This window comes from Cherax quadricarinatus, chromosome 79 (assembly GCF_038502225.1).
Source record: "Cherax quadricarinatus isolate ZL_2023a chromosome 79, ASM3850222v1, whole genome shotgun sequence".
Classification (NCBI taxonomy): Eukaryota; Metazoa; Arthropoda; class Malacostraca; order Decapoda; family Parastacidae; genus Cherax; species Cherax quadricarinatus.
In genome coordinates, this window is record NC_091370.1 from 16,111,389 (window position 1) to 16,130,912 (window position 19,524).

Sequence of the window (19,524 nt, forward strand, 5' to 3'; positions counted from 1 at the left end):
GAGTAACACAGGCAGGGTAACACAGGCAGGGTAACACAGGCAGGATACACAGGCAGGGTAACACAGGCAGGGTAACACAGGCAGGGTAACACAGGCAGGGTAACACAGGCAGGATACACAGGCAGGGTAACACAGGCAGAGTAACACAGGCAGGGTAACACAGGCAGGGTAACACAGGCAGGATACACAGGCAGGGTAACACAGGCAGGGTAACACAGGCAGGGTAACACAGGCAGGGTAACTCAGGCAGGGTAACTCAGGCAGGGTAACACAGGCAGGGTAACACAGGCAGGGTAACACAGGCAGGGTAACACAGGCAGGGTAACACAAGCAGGGTAACACAGGCAGGGTAACACAGGCAGGGTAACACAGGCAGGGTAACACAGGCAGGGTAACTCAGGCAGGGTAACACAGGCAGGGTAAAACAGGCAGGGTAACACAAGCAGGGTAACACAGGCAGGGTAACACAGGCAGGGTAACACAGGCAGGGTAACACAGGCAGGGTAACACAGGCAGGGTAACACAGGCAGGGTGACACAGGCAGGGTAACACAGGCAGGGTGACACAGGCAGGGTAACACAGGCAGGGTGACACAGGCAGGGTAACACAGGCAGGGTGACACAGGCAGGGTAACACAGGCAGGGTGACACAGGCAGGGTAACACAGGCAGGGTAACACAGGCAGGGTAACACAGGCAGGGTAACACAGGCAAGGTAACACAGGCAGGGTAACACAGGCAGGGTAACACAGGCAGGGTAACACAGGCAGGGTAACACAGGCAGGGTGACACAGGCAGGGTGACACAGGCAGGGTAACACAGGCAGGGTAACACAAGCAGGGTAACACAGGCAGGGTAACACAGGCAAGGTTATACAAACACAACAAAGTTATATTCAACATTTACCTTCACGATACTTCATTATGCTAAGTTATCAACTATCATGAAGGAATAATTCAATGTTTGATGGAACCCATAAGAAAGTTCTACAATAATTCCCTTTACTCTGATTTTTCAGTCTCTATATCTGGCTTATTCAATTAACCAGGTTGTTAGTCTTTATGTGTGTCCAGTGACGTGAATAATGATACATTGTTTGCGTCATTATTTGTGTACAGTGACGTATATAATGATACATTGTCAGTAATTATAAAGGTCTCCAGTAAACGCACGAGACAAAAACAAGGAAGAAAAGTACTGGGCCCTCCTTCCCTCCAGCCTTCCCTCCCTTCCTCTTGTCACACCCTCCTTCCCTCCCTTCCTCTTGTCACACCCTCCCTCCCTCCCTTCCTCTTGTCACACCCTCCTTCTATTCACTATTATCGTATATAATTGGGTAGCAGCACACTGGTGATATTTCCAATTTTGCTAAAGAAAACTATTTTCTCCCTCTCTTTATTCTTCCCTCCCTCCTTCCTCCTTCCTCTCTCCCTCTTTCTCTCTCGGTTTCTTGACCGGAGGGTAATAATGCTATGTTATATTAAAGAAAAGTACGACTAATGTAACTAATTATAGATAGTAGGGATAGTTTACTTTGTCTAATTCTCAGTACTGGCCAAGGTTGGTATGTCCGTATGTATGTACGTAGGTACGTGTGTGTGTGTGTTAGTTACCACTTTGTCAGAGGCACTTGTCGATAAGACGGCCTGTGTGTGTGTGTGTGTGTGTGTGTGTGTGTGTGCTGACCTATTTGTACTCACCTATTTGTGGTTGCAGGGGTCGATTCACAGCCCCTGGCTCTGCCTCTTCGCTGGTCGCTATCAGGTCCACACTCTCCCTGCTCCACATTCTTGAGTTCTGTTCGACTTACAGAAGCTTATTTTTACTGACATTTGAGTCATGTAAACAAGGTGTCCGGAAGTGCCTTCCCCAGCGTGTACATTGTCCAATGTATTTCCTGGCATAGTGAACACCTTGATAGGACGGCTACCACTCACTATACAGGCTATACTACCCCCTCTCCCTCACTACCAGTTTCTGTCAATATTAATACCTTCTATCAGAGAATGCTTTAGACTGCTAACTAAAAAAAATGAAGTATGGCAGAGAATGCTTTAGACTGCTAACTAAAAAATGAGGTGTGTCAGAGAATGCTTTAGACTGCTAACTAAAAAATGATATGGCAGAAATGCCTCATACTGCTAACTAAATAATGAGGTATGTCAGAGAATGCTTTAGACTGCTAACTAAAAAATGAGGTATGTCAGAGAATGCTTCAGACCGCTAACTAAACAGTGAGATATGTCAGAGAATGCTTCAGACTGCTAACTAAAAAAATAAGGTATTTCAGAGAATGCTTTAGACTGCTAACTAAAAAATGAGGTATGACAGAAAATGCTTCAGACTGCTCTGAATCGTCGAAATATACAATATTACAGCACATTTTTCTTATTTTTAATTAATTTGCGTAATTTTAAAAAATCATATAAATTGTCCAGTAAGATGTAAGATCCGCAGGCGGTCTTCAGAAGCTCCTTTATACAGTGGAATGTGTTGAAAATGCATATGAAAAAATACATTCAGAATTGAATACCACAAGCTATGAAAGCCTTTTTATGTGGTTTATTTTTTTTTATTTTTTAAATGGCATTTATAGTGGTATTTTTTTTTTTATATTTATTGTGATTTTTTCATAATATACCTACTGGCTCTGCTGCTCTAGCCAATAATGGTGATGATGATGTTGTTGATGATAATAATAATAATAATATTAATAATAATAATAATAATAATAATAATAATAATAATAATAATCTTTACAAGTACATATACAAGGTATACAGACCATAGCTGACATCAGTGACATACTACTATATAGAAAGCCACTTATTATGCTGAGTATTTCCCGCAAATTAGGTCAATTTTTTCCCAGGAAACACTTTCTGATGTTTCCACCCGTACCGGGGATCGACCCACGGACCTCAGTGTGTGAGGCGAGTGCGCTAGCAATCGAGCTATGGGCCACTAACATTCTTCTGAACTTCCCTCTTCTGGCACTCTTTCCCTCTCCCTCTCTCTCCCTCTCTTGTGATTCTACTACTGTTACTAAGAGCATATTTGTACATTCTAAAGCGTTTTGTAGATAAATGGGTCAGAGAACCGACAGGATAAAGAATTAAGACACTTGCGCAATGCTTGGGTATCTTAACTGTGGAAACGTTTCGCCAACCAATGGTTTCTTTAGTCCAGTACAGAGATGAATGGTTGAAGAACAGAAGGAGTTTGAGGTAATCAATCCCTCAGACTTTTTTACTCTTAAGACTTTTGGCGTAACTTTTAGAGTTTTTTTATGGAAATTTGAGTGTAAATATCCAATATTGCCACTAACAAGCGACTGTGAGCCACCCTCTACCAAGTCCTGAACGACCCCTGCTCCAATCTCAGATCCCTCACTGGAATTTCACAGCAGACCTAGAGACTGTTGACTGGCCTACAGAATTCTCCAATGCCAATGGTATTGACGATTGGACAGACATTTTTCTTAACAAAATACTTAGACTATACAACAATGTCCTATAAAAACGAAACAGATCACGAATAAACGGCTTGATTGCCCATGGCTAACCAGCAGCATTCTGAAATCCATAGATAAGAAACACCAATATGAAAAGCAATATAGACAGGGCTTAATACACAAAGATATTCTTAAACAATATTCAACAGTTCTCACCAAATTAATAAAGAAAGCCAAACAACTGTACTACTCCAGCAGATTCACTGACACAAGAAGAGATATAAAAAAGACCTGGAAAACACTTTCCCAGATTCTGGGGACCCACAAACTGAAAAAAACAAGAATATTGTTCTAACTAAACCTCATGAAACACCACTGCATCCCAGTGATACAGCTAACAAGATAAACGACTTCTTTTCAAACATAGGATCTAATCTCGCCAGTAAAATCCCACATACCAATGCCCGTGCCGGGGACTACCTAGATGGGAATTTCCCAAATTCCTTCTATCTTGTACCAACTGAGCCCACGGAAGTCACTGCGATCATAAAGTCACTTAAAAATAACTCGGGGAATCTGTCTCACGTCCCACCATTATTGTACAAGCGAGCGGCCCATGTCCTTTCGCATGCTATTACATTACTAGAAACTAGCACTTTCCCGACACTACTCAAGACAGCAAGGGTTACACCAATACATAAAGGTGGTGACCCTACAGACGTAAACAACTATAGGCCAATATCAAACTTACTACTGCTATCCAAAATCTTCGAGAAACTCGTGCACAGGAGACTACATTCATTTATAATGTCACAAAACATACTCAACCCCTGCCATTTTGAATTCAGGAAAAATAAAAGCACTAATGATGCAATTATAAAAATGCTAGACCTGCTTTACACAGCATTGGAAAATAAGGAATATCCACTAGGAATTTTTATTGACCTAAGAAAAGCTTTTGACACAGTAGACCACGACATCCTACTCCACAAACTAGACCACTATGGTATAAGAGGCCATGCGCTTGCATATTTCAAATCCTACCTTTCTAATAGGTATCAGTATGTCACCATTAAAAACACAGCCTCATCAATACGGCCACTTAATACTGGAGTTCCGCAGGGAAGTGTCCTTGGACCCCTGCTCTTCCTCATTTACATCAATGATCTTCCAAACATATCCCAACACCTGAAACCCATTCTCTTTGCTGACGACACGACTTATGTCATCTCCCACCCTAATCTTGCCACCCTCAACACCACTGTTAACGAGGAGCTGCTTAAAATATCGACTTGGATGACAGCCAATAAACTTACACTTAACACAGGCAAAACCTACTATATTATGTTTGGTAGCAGAGCAGGTGTTGCGCAACTTAACATTAAGATCGACAGCACTCTAATTGCCAGACATAATGAGGGCAAATTCCTTGGCCTATAACTCGACAACAACCTAAATTTCAGCACCCATATCCAGCACATAACAAAAAAAGTATCCAAAACGGTGGGGATCCTCTCCAAGATACGATACTACGTGCCGCAAACTGCCCTTCTCACACTATACCATTCACTTATATATCCATACCTCACCTGTGCTATCTGTGCTTGGGGTTCAACTGCAGCAACACACCTAAAGCCAATAATAACCCAACAAAAAGCCGCAGTAAGAATAATCACTAAATCCCATCCCTGGCAACCCCCCCCCACTCTTCATAGATCTAAACTTACTCCCTGTTCAGAATATCCACACTTACTACTGTGCAATCTATATCTACAGGACCTTAAATCCCAATATTAACCTTGACCTAAAACGCTTTCTTGATAGCTGTGACAGGATTCACAGGCATAACACCAGACACAAACATCTCTATGACATTCTCCGTGTTCGACTAAACCTTTCCAAAAATTCAATGTATTTCAAAGGATCTAAAATCTGGAACACCCTACCTGAAAACTCTAGAACTGCAGACACATTCATCACTTTCAAAACTACAGTTAGAAAACATCTTATCTCCCTGATACACCCCGACAACTAACTACATGATAACCACCTGGTGGTTCACAATTACGCTCACCCACTGACTATAAACCCAGAAATACTAATCTTAATCTTAAAATAATAAATCCTAACTAGTCATAAGTTTGCCTATGATACTCCAATATAGACACTTCGTATTGTGCCAAAACAAAAGCATTCACATTGCTAAACTCACAAATTATGATGTAGTCACTTAGCCTTAATACCATAATCTGTAAGGATTTAATGTTAAGAATTAATCTAAGTCTGCCCGAAATGCCTAGCCATGCCAGGTGTCCTAGTGGCCCCCTCTGTAATTAGCATTTTATAACATGTAAACCACGCAATACCCAAAACCTGTAAGCCCCACATTGTAACCCTTATAGAGAATAAACTTGAACTGAATTGAATTGATAACGAGGTGTTACCCTTTTAAATAGAGGAAATGCGAACAATTTCACGTGCCCTGGAAAGCTTTTTATTAGACTTGTTTTCCCTTATTAAATAGAGGCAATATCAACAATATCATGTGCCCTGGAAAGCCTCTAATCAGATCTGAAAAAAAAAATGACACTGTATAGCCTAACTCTCCCGACGAAGGGTTTAAATTAAAGTAGTTACCCCGTGTCTCTCAGTCCACCTCATTTTCCCTTAATAGAAAAATCATCCTCTGGAATATTATCATCTTTATTACTCTGACCTCTATATCACTGGCTGGACTCGTTCTTTCCACCTTGTTTCAAAATTCAAAAATTTATTTCTTTGCATAGTAAACAATGTGTAGTTTGCATGTAGTAAAATGTTAACGACAAAGAAAGCCACTAGCATGGATGAACATTTCGGGCAGTACTTGTCAGGGCGGCTTCACGTCCAGTATGGCTGACAAATAACCCTTGACTTCACATGCAAAATCTCATGAAACTAGAGCTCTAGCTCTGAGCTCCATCTCTTAACTTTCGATTGACTGGTGATTGTGATGAATGGTTTTGAAAACCATGCTTTGTATAAGACTGAACCTGCTTTGTATAAGACTGATGAAGCCACTGTGTGGCGAAACGTTTCTTCAATAAAGATTCCCATATGTTGCATAAGTGTCTCAATTCTTCAACTTGTCGGTTTTCAAAACCATTCACCACATCTGTCAGACACTGCATCATCATGAGATCTTGATACAAAGAATTCTTCAAAACTTGTCCAATCTTAGGACCAAGACCTACTTCGACTAGTGGATGGTACCACTATGACCCCGCCTCCTCCTGCTTCGCCTCACCTAACTACAGTATATAAGCCACGTCTACGGCCCTATGCTGTACATTCTACAAGATTGATGAACTGAACACATCGACTCCAGGCTGAGGGACTGATTACCTCAAACTCCTCTCCTTATACCTTCCTGCTTTGTATAAGACTGATGAAGCCACTGTGTGGTGAAACGTTTCTTCAGTAAAGATTCCCATATGTTGCATAAGTGTCTCAGTTCATTGACTGGTGAATTTAGTGTGCTCGTACATATACACACACACATACATAATATACATGAAAAAAAATATCACAGTGGAAACAGGAAATAAAACCAGAGCGCTTTTATTTTCTATTTTCACTGTGGTATTTTTTCGTATTTGTAGTCACGCCTTTTATTGTTATTTTTTCCACACCTACAGTCAGTACCTGACCAACCGGGCTGAGGTTCGTACGTTGGACTACGTGCGGCCAGCAATAACAGCCTGGTTGATCAGGCCCTGACCCACCGCGAGACCTGGTCATGGTCAGGCCGCGGGGGCGTTAACCCTCGGAATGCCCTCCAGGTGTACATACAAACAATAGGTACATATACATGTCTGCCTAGCCATTAAATATCTTTCAGTAGAATATGACGGGAAAGTCCCGAAATGATGCTCCCTTCCCTCCCAGTCTCCTTCCCTCCCTCCCACCCTCCTCCCTTCTCGCCGTCCCTACTATAGTACATCCACCCACTGACCACTTCACTGCTGAAGAGGCAGTTACCCACTCCCACATTCCACCAACCCTCATTAATCATTCCTCACTTCATCCACCCTCGTTAATCATTCCACATATCCACACCCCTCCCCTCATTCATTACGTAACAATTTCCCACACAAACCCCACAGTCATACCCACCCTTTCTTCATTACCTAATCATTCCCCACAGCCACACCCACCCTTCCCTCATTACCTAATCATTTCCCAGTCACACCCACCCTTCCCTCATTACCTAATCATTCCCTACAACCACACCCACCCTTACTTCATTACCTAATCATTTCCCACAGCCACACCCACCCTTACTTCATTACCTAATCATTTCCCACAGCCACCCCTCTCTTAACCTCAACGCAGCCTCCTACTCAGACCATATCGAGCGTAGTGTACCTGGAATCTTGAGAAAGAGTTATTCCTTCAATTATCAAGCTGATCTTGTTTATATGCTACACCCATACGGAAGGCACGTAAGAGGAGGAGGAGGAGGAAAGGGAGAGAGGGTGAGTTGGGAGGGGAAGGAAAGGCGAGGAGGGGAAGAAAAACAAGCACCGGCCATGTTTATAGACCAGTCCAGAGGCCAGGTCAGCCATACCCAGCGGCTGCTATCACGCTACCTCTAATTATAGGTCTCGCCCAAAAGAGGAAAATATGCTGCAAGAAAAAGCAAGTAACCAGCACCAGCTGTGCTTGAAGGCCAGTACCCAACATTATGTGGCAGGGATCACTGCCCAAAGTTCCTGGACCGAAGTAATCCCTTCTACTAGGACCCACCAGGTGACTCTGGTCAAGTCCCCCCTACCAGGCGCCTCCGCGCAAAGAAAATGGTGACCAGTTGCAGGGGGAGACTGATCTTTAAGAAATAAGTAAGTTTGTTAAGTAAGTAAGTAAGTTTATTCAGGTATACACAATACAGTTACATAGAATTATCATACATAGCAGCATATGTGTAGAGAACCTAGGATAACCCAAAAAAGTCAGAATTTATTCAAAATTTTATTTAAATTCATTTATTTGTTTATATAAGTTGCTCGTATTTAGGCTTAAATATGTGTACTTATGGAAACTCTACAATATTAATTGGGCTGTGTTATAGAGGCATTGATATTTTGAACTTATAGGGAAAGATTTTTTGACAAAAAAATGGGAACCCAACCTTATGTATTCCAGTTTTTTTTAGTTAAAATCTTTATTTTTCTCAAATATTAATTTACTCTACTATTTCCATACATGGACAAACCTCCACTTACATAATGCATTTCATGTATTTCTTTAAAAAGTGCATTAACAGTACCAGTTCTAAACGTGTATTCCTGTGTCAATAAATTAAACTAACCCAGCATAATCTCGCACTATGTGGGATAAACGTTCAGATTTAAACGTTTCCTGTTCATCATCAGTCGTCTCTCTGCTTAGCGTTTTATGGCTGGTTTGTGTAAATGAATTATTAACTGTATGTTTCTATAGTCCATATACCCATGATAAATTGTGATGAATGACTGTCAATAAGCAAATACAATACTGCTGGCTGTGTTGTATTGTAAGCTCCGTGGCTCACTGGTTGGTGTTAGGTTGGTATGTAACACTACCACGGTTCGAATCCCAGCCAGCATTTCTCTTTATTCACATGATTTTAGAGATTTATGCAGCCTACCTTAACCCAAACTAACCTAACCTAACAACTACTTCATTCTTCAGTTGCAGCACTGATTCATGTTTATTATTATTGGTAGTAGTAGTAATAGTATATTTATAGGGGAAACTCTAAACCCTTAAGAATCATACAACGTCTGAGGAATGAGACGTCTTCAAGTTTATAGGTAGCCCTCCTCCAGCAACAAGGTATACCCCTTTGTGTGTGTACTCACCTATTTGACTACAGGGGTCGGTTCACAGCTCCTGGCCCCGCCTCTTCGTGTGTGTGTGTGTACTGGCCTATTTGTAGTAACATTTGTCGTTGTAGGTGTCGAGCCACTGCTCCTGGCCCCGCCTCTTCGCTGGTCGCTAATAGGTCCACTAATAGGCCACCGGTGGCCCGGTGGCCTGGTGGCTAAAGCTTCCGCTTCATACACGGAGGGCCCGGGTTCGATTTCCGGCGGGTGGAAACATTCGACACGTTTCCTTACACCTGTTGTCCTGTTCACCTAGCAGCAAATAGGTACCTGGGTGTTAGTCGACTGGTGTGGGTCGCATCCTGGGGGACAAGATTAAGGACCCCAATGGAAATAAGTTAGACAGTCCTCGATGACGCACTGACTTTCTTGGGTTATCCTGGGTGGCTAACCCTCCGGGGTTAAAAATCCGAACGAAATCTTATCTTATCTTATCTTATCCAAAAGCTTTACCGTACCTCTTCGTGTGTGTGTGTACTCACCTATTTGTGGTTGCTGGGGTAGAGACTCAGCTCCTGGTCCCGCTTCTTCACTGACACACACTGTGTGGTGTGTTTCAGGAGAGGACTGGACGCACGGAGCCTGGGAGCAACATTACAGTTTGTAACCAAGTGTTATTACAACCAGTTCTGAACATTATGCTCATACCTGTGGGAAGACTTGACATCCTCGTGCTCACGAAGGCAAGAAGGTCGACAGTGTCACCAATAACGTGGAATATATAATCCCGATGCCAAAAATTTCGTTCTGCATCGATGGGTCGGCCATTTGCTGGCTGGAGTCACCCTGACTCCTGTCACATTGTATTTATTCTCAGAGCTGTATTTGGCTTTATTTAAAAAATAATATCGAAACATTGTCACAGGGGGGGGGATTAGGTTAGGTAAGGTCTGTCAGGAAACAGGACAAGTGTTTCCTGAAGCGGGTCTTAGTCATATGATGGGCCGCAACTGGGGCTTTTGGTTATCTGATGAAGACCTTCCACTGGCTAATTCGTCCAACCCTTTAAAAATTCTCCGCCCTTCCTAGTAATAAACCAAGAGGTTTAATACTAGGAGAGCAAAACGTCTGGGCAAGACTGAACATACGCTGCACCTGTTTATTTAGGTACAGGTACACATAAATACAATTATCATACTTAGTGTGAGAAATTATGTGTATGAATTTCACCGGTAAAGTATATTCAGTTACAGTTACACATAAATTATCATACATAGCAGCATATGTGTAATCACCTAGAATAACTCCCCCCAAATTCAGGTGACTTACTTCCATTGGACAAGCACCTAAAGTCAGTTCCTGATCAGCCGGGCTGTGGCTCGTACGTTGGTTTGCGTGCAGCCAGCAGCAACAGCCTGGTTGATCAGGCGCTGATCCACCAGGAGGCCTGGTCACAGACCGGGCCGCGGGGGCGTTGACCCCCGAAACTCTCTCCAGGTAAACTCCAGACCTGCATTAACATTTCACACACACACCTGAGAACTCTGGCACATCTAAAACTTATTGATATTGATGTACCTCGGAGACATGAAGTATTAAGAAGTAATAGGTTACCATATTACTCTTACTTCGATGTCCACCGTATACCTGGAACATACAATTCTTGAATTTTTATTAAATAAAATATTTCAAGCCAGTAACATTGTATTAAAAGTGGACTGTATATGATTTAGGAAAAATTACTGTGAACTTGATGACTAAGGATTTGTTTATTCTATATTTTTTTTTTGTTATACAAAACGAAATATATCTTATCAAATTATGGTCTTGATGATATATCCAAACGCCTCCCTACAAGCAGGTACGGTAATGTTGGCAAATAACTAGTTACCTTACCTCTTGTGTGAAGATTAAAACACACCGTGAGGCGACACACTAGTACAATCCACACGGTGGTCAGTTCATCCCATTAACACAGCGTCTCATTTTCTATTATTATCAGCATTAATTTGACAGTTATTTCAAAGATCTGGACCTTTCCAGACACACTACACATTAGTTCGTCCGGTCATGGTAGATTTTTGGCAGTAATATTTATATCGGCCCCGATGACCCACGATTAATTATCACTCATTACCACACTACACATTTCGCCATATGCCATTTTCCCCCCAAAATACGACGTACCAAGATATCTTACCTGGAGTTCACCTGGAGAAGGTTTCGGGGCTCAACGCCACCGCGGCCCGGTCTGAGACCAGGTCTCATGGTGGATCAGGGTTTGATCAACCAGGCTGTTACTGCTGGCCGTACGCAAGCTGACGTACGAACCACAGACCGGTTGGTAAGGTACTGACTTTAGGTGTCTGTCCAGTGCCTTCTTGAAGACAGCCAGAGGTCTATTGGTAATCCCCCTTATGTATGCTGGGAGGCAGTTGAACAGTCTTGGGCCCCGGACACTTATTGTATTGTTTCTCGGTGTACTCGTGGCGCCCCTGCTTTTCATCGGGGGAATGTTGTATCTCCTGCCGAGTCTTTTGCTTTCATATGGAGTAATTTTCGTGTGCAGGTTTGGTACCAATCCCTCCAGGAGGTTTGGTACCAATCCCTCCAGGACCTTCCAAGTGTATATTATCATGTATCTCTCGCCTGCGTTCGAGGGAATACAGATTAAGGACCTTCAACCGTTCCCAGTAGTTTAGGTGCCTTATCGCACTTATGTGTACCGTGAAAGTTCTTTATACACTCTCCAGGTCTGCAATGTCGCCAGCCTTGAAGGTGGCCGTTAGTGTACAGCAGTATTCCAGCCTAGAGAGCACAAGCGATTTGAAGAGAATCATTATGGGCTTGTCGTCTCTAGTTCTGAAGGTTCTCATATCCATCTTATCATTTTCCTAGCAGATGCAGTAGATACATTGTTGTGGTCTTTGAAGGTGAAACCCTCTGACATTATCACTCCCAGGTCATTCACATTACTTTTCCGCTCTATTGTATGGTTATAATTTGTGGTATACCCTGACCCATTTTTAATTTCTTCAAGTTTTCCATATCTGAGTAGTTGAAATTTTTCCTCGTTGAACTTCATGTTGTTCTGAGTGGCCCATTCGAAGATTTGGTTGATGTCCGCTTGGAGTCTCGCAGTCTTTGATGGAGGTCACCGCCATGGTGATCCGGGTGTCATCCGCAAAGGAAGACACTGATATATGACTTACATCTCTGTCTATGTCAGAAATGAGGATGAGGAATAGAATGGGAGCGAGTACTGTGCCTTGTGGAACAGAGCTTTTTACCGTGGCTGCCTGGGACTTTACTGTTTACTATTACTCTTTGTGTTCTATTTGTCAGGAAGTTGTAGATCCATCTACCAACTTTTCCCTTTATTCCTTTATCCCTCATTTTGTGTGCTATTACACCATGGTCACACTTGTCGAAAGCTTTTGCAAAGTCTGTGTATACTACATCTGTATTTTGTTTATCCTCTGCAGCATCCAGGACCTTGTCATAGTCGTCCAGTAGTTGGGACAGGCAGGAGCAACCTGCTCTAAACCTGTGTTGCCCTGGGTTGTGAAACTGATGGGTATCTAGGTGGCTGGCTGTCCTTGCGACTTAGAACCCTTTCAAAGATTTTTATTGTGTGGGATGTTAGAGCTATCGGTCTGTAGTTCTTTGCAATTGCTTTACTGTCACCTTTATGGAGTGGGGCTATGTCTGTTGTTTTTAGTGTGTATGGGATGACCCCTGTGTCCATGCTCCCTCTCCATAAAATGCTGAAGGCACGTGACAGGGGCTTCTTGCAATTCTTGACGAACACGGAGGTCCACGAGTCTGGGCCTGGGGCAGAGTGCATGGGCATGTTATTAATTGCCTCTTCAAAATCTTGTGGAGTTAGAATAATATCCGAGATTTTGGGGATGACCAAATTTTGGGTTTCATTCATAAAGAATTCATTTGGACTGTCGATCCTTAGTGGGGGCAGTGGCTCGCTGAACACTGAGTTGTATTGAGGCTTTAGTATCTTAATCATTTCTTGGCTATCATCTGTGTATGTCCCATCCCGCCTAAGCAGGGGCCCACTACTGGATGTTTTTTCCCCTTAGATTTGGCATAAGAGAAGAAGTATTTTGAGTTTTTTTTCAATTTCCTTTATGGCTTTTAGTTCTTCCTGTGATTCTTGTCTCCTATAAGATTCCTTCAGCTTAAGTTCGATATTTGCAATTTCATTGATTAGTGCCTCCTGTGAAAAATTACATTCACCTGGATGAATCTCATTAGATAAATACAAGTAAACGGTAACAAAGATAATTATTATTTATCAAAGTTACAGAGACAAGTAGGAATTTTTTGGACACCTAGGTCGCAAAAAATGTCCCCCTTCGATACCTACCATCTATCTCTCCACAAGTTGCTCTAAACCTATATTAACTGCAAATGAAATGTACATACACACCAGGAATTCTGGTAAAATTTAATGTAAATTTGTAGACTGCATATTAAAATTAATAAATGATTACATATACACATTTATATAACAGAAGGAGAATTTATAATCATAACACTCACCAATTAGTCTTGAGATTACTGTGTATCGTGTACAGAACCCCCCTCTACCCAAATTTATGATGATAATACTGGTCAGAATTACAAACATAATTTAGATAGCTTATCTGAGGTTCCTGGAGCTGTCTTGTACATCTGTTTAATGCTCAAGTTATGCAGGACTGCACATCCAACAATTTTGGCTCCTATATGAGAGGTTTTAAGCCCAATATAACCCCTAGAGCGACGAAAATTAAGCACATTACATTAACGTGTTTGTAACACATTCAAAAAAAAAAACAGTGGCGACTCTCCCAGCTCCTCAGTGCAGGCGCAGAGCCTCCCTGTCGGCTCCATTCTCTAAAATACACTTTTAATCAGGTTTATTTACACAGCATAATTTTGGGAAATTATTTCCTACACCTCCCTTCGTATTTCAGATATATTGACCCCACTCAGTAGCTCTGTGACTCTTCGCCTTCGTCTGTATAGGGAACGTCTCTTTCTAGTAAAGGACCCCAATGGAAATAAGTCACTCTGACTTTTTTTGGGTTATCCTAGGTTCTCTACATATATGCTGCTATGTATGATAATTCTATGTAACTGTATTTGTGTATACCTGAATAAACTTACTTACTTACTTACTAGTTTACATCTTCTCTTTCTTTTTCTTAATAGAATGTGTCTTGAGTAGATCTCAAGAACCACATTATTATTATAATCAAAAAAAAAAAGAAGCGCTAAGCCACAAGGGCTATACAGCTCAAGAACCACAGAATTCATTTTTTCAAGACATGATCTTATCCGTGTTGTTTAGGACATCTTCCCAGCTTGTTTCATTTAGTACATGGTTTACTTGATTTAATAACACTTCCAGGTGTGTAATACGTTTTCATTATTGAAATGTTAATTTCTTCCAACATTATAAATTTTTTTCCTTATTTAATAAACTCCTTACACTATATAAGGAAATTACAGATAATATTGGTTGTCATGTGACCCACCTAATAAAAGTCATATTGATGATACGCACCTACACGATTCCGTATAAACATTATTATCCCATCAATTCTTATACACAAATTATAGGAAAGTTATCAAAATTTTTCACACCTAGTAATATATGTGTAAATTACCTGGATAACCCAAAAAAGTCAAGCAAAGTGACTTAATTTCCACTGAGGTTTTTGACTGCTGTGGGAGACGACCTAAAAAAAACCAATAAAGAAGCCATACTTCTTGGCTTTCTTATATTAATATGGGTTATTACTCCTACGGGGGTACTAACCCGAAAAACAAATGTTTTACATCACTTTTTTTTCTGGTATTGGTGCAGGATACTGTAAATAGAGATCCACAGACGACAATAACAAATATTGAGACTTACTGACCACAGATGTTACACAGATTAACTTTTTAGCTACACCTCATACATAATTTAGAACTTTTCCAATGGTTTCATAGAGTAAATAATGTAGAATTTAACTAGGCTAACCTAGTGAAGTCAAAGAGTAAATTGTGTAGAATTTAGGCTAGTATAACCTAAAAATGCCAGAGTAAATTGTGTAGAATTAGGTAGGGTAGCCCAGTGAGGTCAAATAGTGTCTTATTTCCACTGGAGTCCTTGAGGTGCAGTGGCTGGTGGATCTTGATGCTTGTTGTCTCAGACAACACTAATCCTAAGTGTCCTTCATGGAACACTAACGTCAAAACTCAAGTCTGGCTTCTTGCTTTACATTCTCGTATTATTTTAGCGCATTCTCGTTGTTTCTCTTTCTGTTTTTTACACAGGGTTTTACAAGGTTAGGTTAAGGTTCCTACCTTATTTACAAGCTAAGAGCTGTTACCTACTTCAGCTCTCTCTCTATCTCTCTTTCATGGAATAGTCTAGTGATATTATGTCTGCCGGCTCATGAGTGTAAGGCAATAAAATACCAAAGTTAGTTAGATTTAAGACTTAGTGACTACACAAGCGTCATTAAAATCGCAATTAATCTAACACTAATATCAAGAAGGCTGTAACTTTCTGAAGTAAGACTGAGCAGCATTGGTTCCCTATCAAGGCAAGACCTGAATGTAAACTCCTTTTATTAGCATTTAAGGCTATTAAGTTTAATGAAAGTAAGAATCTTTCTGATATGCTTTGTGCCTCTTACATGAGGCTCAAGAATGTTTCTTCGAGGATGCTAAATGTTTAATTGATCTTACAGACTCTGCGGGGAGATATTGTGGAAAATTGCATTTATCTGAATGTAACTAATTATGTACATAACAGTAAATGATAATAAAGATAATTATTATTTATCAATGTTACATAGACAAGTAGGAATTTGGGACACCTAGGTCGCAATAAATGTCCCCCTTCGATACCTACCACTGTCATAACCACAAGTTGCTCTGGACCTATTAATTAAATGAATTATACATCAGGAATTCTGGTAAATATATAAATTTGTGGACTGTATATTAAAAAAATATTATATATAAACACAATTACATGACAGAAGGAAAATATATCTTAATATCACTCACCAATTTGACTGGATATTAAGTTGTATCATACTCAGAAAAAACTCACTAAATTTATGAAAACACTGGCCAGAATTATACACAAATCTAGAGAGCTTATCTGAGGTTCCTGGAGCTGTCTTGTCCAGTCGTCTGATATCTCAAGTTATGCAGGAATGCATGTCCAACAATTTCGCCTCCTATTTGAGAGGTGTCAGCCCAATTTCAACCTCTAGAGCACGAAAATTCCTTCCCATCACACAATGTTGTACACAATTCAAAACCAAGATGGCGAGTGACTCTCCCAGCCGCAGGTTTCCGTTTTCTATGACATAAATATTATTAAATACAGTATGGCCAGCTATTTACATATAACTACGTACTGTATTTCTGGAAAATATATACAGTATTTTCCACAGATATCTTTCATAGATTTCTCCCCCCACAGCTCGAGGAGAAATCTTTCACAGCAAGATACTTTTTCTTTGGTAGTTCACAGACTATATAACAGGCTGGCAATAACTGTTAGTTGGGAATCTGTTTTATGTCTCAGTTGAAAGAGCATCTCTTCTCGAGAGCTGAGACAGATTTAGGTGTATATGCAGAACAAGCCACATTGGGACAGAAATCTTTAGACCTAAATTTTTAGCACTCTTGTGCATCGTCAGGAGCTATGAAATGTTCCCTCAGATAATTTCACTTCTAACTATTGCTGTCTTGCAATATTACATAGCTCCTGACGACGTACGAGAGTATGAAAGATCTAAAGATTTCTATCTCTATGTGGCTTGTTCAGCATAGTTAAGATCGCCTGTTTGCATCTGGGTGTATATACACCGATATACACATTTTGGTGTATACAGACAATTCAGTGTATACACACTGAGACAATCACATCTGTGTATATACAGTGAGAGATAAACAACTCTCGGTATATACAGAATTTGCGATGCATACACACCTACATATACAAATCTCGAGTGTACATGACTTTGTTCATCAGCTGACTCATAACTCACCACTACTCTGAGCACTTTATTATGTAACCACACTTTTATTGCTATTATGAGCACTTGTGAAGATCATTTACTGCATCCTTTAAAATTTATTTTTCAAATAATTTTTGTTTTTACATTAGGGATGGTGGTGCCTTGATGCTAATGAAGGGAGGGTGGTGCCTTGATGCTGAAGGGAGGGTGGTGCCTTGATGCTGAAGGGAGGGTGGTGCCTTGATGCTGAAGGGTGGTGCCTTGATACTAGTGAAGGGAGGGTGGTGCCTTGATACTAGTGAAGGGAGAGTGGTGCCTTGATGCTAGTGAAGGGAGGGTGGTGCCTTGATGCTAGTGAAAGGAGGGTGGTGCCTTGATGCTAGTGAAAGGAGGGTGGTGCCTTGATGCTAGTGAAAGGGTGGTGCCTTGATGCTAGTGAAGGGAGGGTGGTGCCTTGATGCTAGTGAAGGGAGGGTGGTGTCTTGATGCTTGTGGAGGGAGGGGGTGGCTTGATGTTAGTGAAGGGCTCTGGATCCGTGGAACTAGAGCTGTGACCCTTACGGGTTTAGCGCTTCCACGGTGATGAAATAATTTCTACAATCATTTTTTGCACCCTTTTTGGATTTTTTTTTTTATAATCAATCTAAAGAATTGGTCACACAGCGCCTTGGAGAAAGGGAGGTAATTTTGCTTGATCCGAAGATGGAAGGGGGGTAACGCTAGCTCCTTGAATCAAGAACCCTTCACCAGTATTCCTTGAAGGTGGCCTGGTGGCAAAAGATCTCGCACGGTGAGGGATCCAGGTTCGATTCCCGGAAAAGGTTAGTAACATTAGGCGTGTTTCCTTACACCAGTTGTCCATGTTCACCTATCAGTAATAATGGGTACCTGGGTGTTAGTCGACTGGTGTGGGTTGCATCCTGGGACAAAATTGACCTAATACCTGTATACCTTGTACTTGTACTTGTAGAAATAAAGATATTATTATATTATTATTATTAAATAAGCTTCAATTTACTTAGGCACGAGTACAAATGGTGATACCTGACGCTGTCAGGAGGATGAAAAGAAGGGAAAAGGAGGTAGAGAAAATTGAGAAGAGGGGGAAGAGAAGAAGGGAAAGAGAAGTCAGGGGAAGAAGTAGGGAGGAAAAGAGAATGTGGGAAGAGGAAGATAACACAGAAGGGACTGGGGGCAAGAGCAGATGGGAGGAGGAGGAGGAGGATCAGGAGGAAAAGATGACTATTCTGCACTCTCACTGATCAAACACCGATGTTTGAATGTTGGACTCAAGCCTGCTTGGTTGTTAGGTCCCCTTGTTTGTCTTATATACAAGTCTCTCTCTCTCTCTTTGCCAACCCTGATCAATCAAGCTGATGGTTCTGGCTGCACACAGTTCAACATATGCACCACAGCCCAGCTGATCAGGAACTGACTTGAGGACATTAACAAGTTCCCTCTTGAAGACAACCAGAGGTCTGCTGGTAACCCCCTTATATATGATTATTATGGAGGAGCAATAAACCCATAGGGATTATACAGCACTTGTGGGGAGGGGGGGGTGAAAAGCATTCAGGCTTAATTCAGGGAACTGGAGCAGATCCAATTCCCTAGATCAAGAGCCCCTCACCAGCATCAAGAGCCCTCCCTTGAGTGGGGACCCCTTATATATGAAGGAAGGATGTTACAGCATATGTGATAATAACATTGATGCAATTATTAAATATCAGCTTTGACATTATCACTCCTAAGTCCCTTGTATTACTCTGTTGAGTTGTTTAAGGTTATTTTATACACTGTTCCAGTTTTTAGTTCCTCGTTTTTTTTCAAAGCTTGAGTAACTGAGGTAAAGCCATAGTAAGAGCGTATTAATATGTATTCATGAGGAAGCACTAAACCTGTAAGGGTCATACAGAGCATGGGGAATGGTAATTAGATTTGATCCATGGAAAGGGTAGTTCGACTCCCTTTGATCAAGAGCCTTTCACCCGCATTATGGCACTCATCTTCATATGAATTTTCATCCATAAAAACATGAATGCATCCATAGACACCCATTTTATTTAACTTACTAAATAGTCATATAAACTTGCCAATGACACTATAATTGACCGTCAAGTAATTTCTGATGAGGACACTAGAGGGCGCCACAGGATGACCTGGATATTATTATTATTATTATCTTGAGAGGGG